Source organism: Microcaecilia unicolor, chromosome 6 (genome assembly GCF_901765095.1).
Source record: "Microcaecilia unicolor chromosome 6, aMicUni1.1, whole genome shotgun sequence".
NCBI classification, from domain to species: Eukaryota; Metazoa; Chordata; class Amphibia; order Gymnophiona; family Siphonopidae; genus Microcaecilia; species Microcaecilia unicolor.
The window spans coordinates 244,494,491-244,499,826 of NC_044036.1; positions in this window are offsets into that span (position 1 = coordinate 244,494,491).

Here is a 5,336-nt window from a genome sequence, read left to right on the forward strand (position 1 = left end):
ACTGGGGGAATAAGGGGAGGTGATCCCTGAATCCCTCTGGTGGTCATCTGGTCAGTTCGGGCACCTTTTTGAGGCTTGGTCGTGAAAAAAAATGGACCAAGTAAAGTCGGCCAAGTGCTCATCAGGGACACCCTTCTTTTTTCCATTATCGGCCAAGGACGCTCATCTGTTCAGCACGCCTCAGTCCCGCTTTCGCTACACCTCCGACACGCCCCTGAGAATTTTGGTCGTCCCCGCTACAGAAAGCAATTGAGGATGCTCAAAATCGGCTTTTGATTATGCCTATTTGGGCAACCCTGAGAGAAAGACGACCATCTCCCAAATTGTGTCGGAAGATGGGCGCCCTTCTCTTTCAAAAATAAGCCTGTATAGTCTGCCAAATAGAATCACTTTTATGTAATTGAAAAGTGAAGTGAACAGCTGAATTTCAAATAATTTGCAATTGCTCAATTGCCATTTTTAAGCATCCTGAATAGGTAATATTGCAATAGTCAATTTTTGGTAAGATCATAATTTAAAACCAAGAGCCTAAGGTAGAGAGATCAAAAAAATTCCTAATAATTCTTAATTTCTTAAATAGATAAAAATAATTGTACTACTGTCCTTACCTGATTTTGCATAGAGAGAGTTATCCAGTTTTACACCATGAGTTTCAATGAAGAATCAAACGAAAAATGATAATTTCCTAAAGTAATACCTTAAGAGCAAAAAACAAAAATAGAAAAAGAAAAAGATAAGAATAAAAGGAAGATAAACTTTAAAAAAATAGGAGAAAGAAAAAGAAAGAACAGTTCAAACCCTCCCCAAGATGATCAGAACTTTCATTTAGCAAATGACTGAGCAAACAGAATTCAAATCCTGTCATCTACGCATTTTCTTGACACCTTCCTTCCCTTCGTTCAGACTTTGGGCTCTCCCTGGATCTTCACTGGACTTTCACTTCCCAAGGACCCATTTTGGTACCTACTGTGCCAAAGCTTGAACCTGTGCTCTGCTGTGTAAATCCTTTACTCCTCTCCACCTCTGAACTCTTAACAGACTCCAAGATTAAGCTCTGGTTGGGTAACTTTCTCCAGTTCTCCTTTCCTGTCTTTCAGAGCTGCCAAGTTACCCAGTTCCAAGAAAGAGATTTTAAGCCATTTCTGGATTTCTAAAAATCCTATCTGCAACACTGATTTCAATGGTTAAAATCAAGGACTACAAATTTATTTATTTAGATTTTGCTCACACTGCTTTATGTATTTATTGCATTTGTATCCCACATTTTCCCACTTCTTTGCAGGCTCAATGTGGCTTACATGAATATTGGAAATATATAATAGAATATACATTTAGTATTATGGAAGGATTTTGGGTAACATGATAATGATAAAGCATCGTATAAAGGATGATATAAAGGATAGTGAAAAAGCATGATATAAAGGATTTGGGTTACATGATAATGAATAAGCATGATATAAAGGCAAATATTATAAGGCAATACTGGATGCATGTGGATGAGTTCATATTTGTTGATCTTTGTTGTATACCGTATTAAAGAGATGGGCCTTCAGTAGTTTGCGGAAGTTGGTTAGTTCATAGATCGTTTTTAAGTTGCGCGGTAGCACGTTCCGGAATTGTGTACTCAAGTAGGAGAAGGTTGATGCATGCGTTAGTTTGTATTTTAGACCTTTACAGTTAGGGAAGTGAAGGTTAGCTTGGCAGAGTTTAAAAAGGGGTTAGACGGTTTCCTAAAGGACAAGTCCATAAACCACTACTAAATGGACTTGGGAAAAATCCACAATTCCAGGAATAACATGTATAGAATGTTTGTACGTTTGGGAAGCTTGCCAGGTGCCCTTGGCCTGGATTGGCCACTGTCATGGACAGGATGCTGGGCTCGATGGACCCTTGGTCTTTTCCCAGTGTGGCATTACTTATGTACTTCAAAACAGCTTCATCAAATGAAAAGTCAGAAGCAGCACCAGAAAGACTGTTATGCAGGATCCTCTGGAGAAAAGTCTTGTGTTCATTTCAGAGCTGCCATAGCCAGTTCCAGGCCTGCCACAGCCTTGCCCCCTTGCATGATTTCTTAGGTAACAGGAGGAAGGGGCAGGGACAGCACCCTTGTAACTGGCAGATCCAGTGCTAAAGTTTTTTGCTTAACTTTTGTTGCTTCTATGATCTGAAGGTTGAGGCAGGGCTGTCCCCATGTCCTGATACACAAAGTGAGTGGAGAAGGGAGGAGTGAGGAATTTGGAGGATGCAGGGAGGGAACAGAGAAGGCTGCAGGACAGGAAGAAGGACCAGCAGTGGTCAATGGTCTGTACATGTAGTCAGCGTTGCCGAGTATGTAATATACGTAAACACTGAAGCCAACATTTAAAAAAAACTGCTCGCTGTGGGGTTTAAAATAGTGACCCCTTTGTAGCTGGCCCACTGTGAATATTCACCTCATTATTTTTATCTAGCTATCGTGGGCACCCAAAAAAGTTAAAAGGAAAAGTGCATGTAGCCTTTTGTCTCCATGAGAAAAAAACAATTAGTACATGTGTCTTTGAATCAAGATCTTCGTTGGATTCTGGTCATTTCTTACTGTAGTGCAAATATTTTATTTATTTGATGCAAGAAAGGCTCTTCAGCACTTTTAAATCCTGGAAAACTGCAAACTGAGGCAGCAGACATTGCAGCAAGAGAGAGGTCATTTTTAGGAAATCATTGCCGGAATGTGAGTTTCAAAAGCTGGTGATGATGATCTTGACAGCCAGAAGAGGGAGTGGATTGAGACATCCTTCCTCATGTAACATTGGGCAAGATCATTTCTCAGCACTATTTGCCTGGGGAAATGAGGTCTGTCTGTGCCACAACAAGTGAAAGCTAGTCAAAACAGAAACAGGGTAAAATTAATAATAATACAAATCTGGACTTTGAATCCAAGAGCTACCAGGACCCAGGAACTTTTTAATACAATTGTGATCAATAATAAAGGGGTTATGCATCTTTCGTTTAAAAATATGAGTAAGAAATATGACAAGATTCTATGTCTGCCTATAGAACACACAGATGTAGCTGCTCCAATGGCTGCACATTGTCACACAATAGACCTGATCGCAGTTCTTGAGAAGAAGGAAGGGGAGGAGAGAGAGAAGTGATATGCAGGGATGGGGTAGAATTGCTCAGAAGAAGGTGGGGGATGGTAGGGTAGATTTCTTAAACGCCAAAGAGAACATTTCAAGACTTACATTGGATATCTAATCCACTTCAATTAACTTATTTGTGGTGTACAATAGAAAATATGTCAATCAGGGGGTAACACAGAAGAGGAGGGGAGAAGACTAAGCGCAGGATGATTCAAAGGCTTCAGAAAAGAGATTAGTTTTCAGCAAGGTCTTGAATCTAGGGTAGGAAGCCTCCTTGCGGAGATGTGAAGGGAGTGTATTCCAAAGAGAAGGACCCAAGAAATTAGAGGCCTGATGGGAGATAGTCAAGTGGAAAGAAGGGAGGGAGGGTAGAACTAGCAGATTAGCGTTAGAAGAATAAAGGGAACGTGTCAGGATATACGGAAGCAAAACTGAATGAAGATAAGCAGGAGTGGGGGGTAGACAAGATTGGAAGACAAGACAAAGAATCTTAAACTTAATTCTAGTAGAGACAGGAAACCAGTGTTCTAAGCGTAGAAGAGGAGTGACATGATCGAATCAGTGAGAGTGGTGAAGGAATTTGACTGTGGTAGACTGACTCAGTTGAAGGCGCTTGATGGAGTACAGGGGAAGACCAACATTTAGAGAGTTACAGTAGTCCAAGTGAGAGATAACAACTGAAAGAAGAGTGACCTTATTTAGCAACCTTGAGGATCTTTGGGCCCAATATTCAAAATGAGTTAACTGGCCAACATTGAAAACTATTTAAGCGGTCAGAATGGTTAAAGAGGGGCGAGGAAATGGGTGTATTGGTACATATACATTTTCACAAGAATTGGAGCTGAGAGAGAGGAGACCTAGAATGGGAAAAAGGGAAGGAGAGAGAGAAAGGGAGAGATTTGGGGTGAGGGGGGGTGTTGTAAGAGAATAGTAGGCTGAAATTAGGTGACAAACACCTCCCTCTACCTTCCCTGGATCCCTCCCCAGGAGCCCATAAAATACTTGTCCCCTCCCCCAATTCATCCTCACTCAAAATCCCAGGTCCTTCTTCCTCTCTTTTTTCCATCTCTCCATTTTCGGTTCTCGGTCTCCCTCATTGCCCAGCCCTCCCTCCAACCTTTCCTCCCCTCCCCCCAGTTCTCCCTCCTCTCTCCTTTCTTCATTTTTGAGATGTCTTCTCTCAATACCTGAGAATTGCCATTCATAAAACTCTGAAAAAAGCAAAATTAATGTGCATTCCCACACTGACACACGCCAACATGTATTATTGCAGATTCTCCGAGGACAAGCAGGCTGCTTGTTCTCACATATGGATGACGTCCACGGCAGCCCCAGGTGCGGAAAATCTTCCTAGCAACAAAAGTTGCTAAAGCCTTCGAGCGCGCACCGCGCATGCACGGCCATCTTCCCGCCTGTCGCGCGAGAGACCTGCTTCAGTCTTCTTTTTTCCCGCGGTCAAGAGCAGCTGTTTATGGTGGTTCTGTGCCCCAGAAAAGAAGAGCCTTCATTTTTAGTCGGCTTTTCGACGGTTTTTTCTTTTTCGTTGTGCTCGTGCACGACCTCTTTCATTTCGTTCAAAAAAAAAAAAGGTTTCCCTTTAGTTTTGTCCTCAAGTTTCCTTTCGTCATCATGTGCAGCCATTTTGGCCGCCCTTATGGGTTTTCTCCCTTTTTGTGCCCTTCCTTTGGCACCATCACAAATTTTGATTTAGCCGCCACTATTTTTCCGTCGATGACATCGAGGCTTGCCAGCGGCCTCAAGAAGTGCACTTGGTGCAGCCGGGCAATCTCAGGCACCGACCCTCACACGTGGTGTATCCAGTGCCTTGGGCCCAACCATCGCCCAGACGCATGTAAGTTGTGTCTTAGCCTTAAAAAGCGGACACAAGCGTTGAGACAAGCTCAACGGGATCACCTGTTTGGAGCTTTGCCCGGTACTTCGGCGTCGGCATCGGCAGTGGTACCAAGGTCGGCGGTGGTATCAATTTCGGCACCGGAGAGTGCATCGACCTCAGGACCGCAGGTAATGGCTGTCCAGAGACCATCACAAGCTGGCAGCAGTGAACCATCGAGTGGGCCTCCACCTGCCTCGAGGGCTCTGCAGTACAGGTCCATCGGGACCGACCCCTTTCAGACCCAACCCCGAGGAGGCGTGTGGATTCCACGTCCTCCTCGTCGGTACCGAGGGGTACCTGTGACGTGCTTCGAGCAAAGGCAA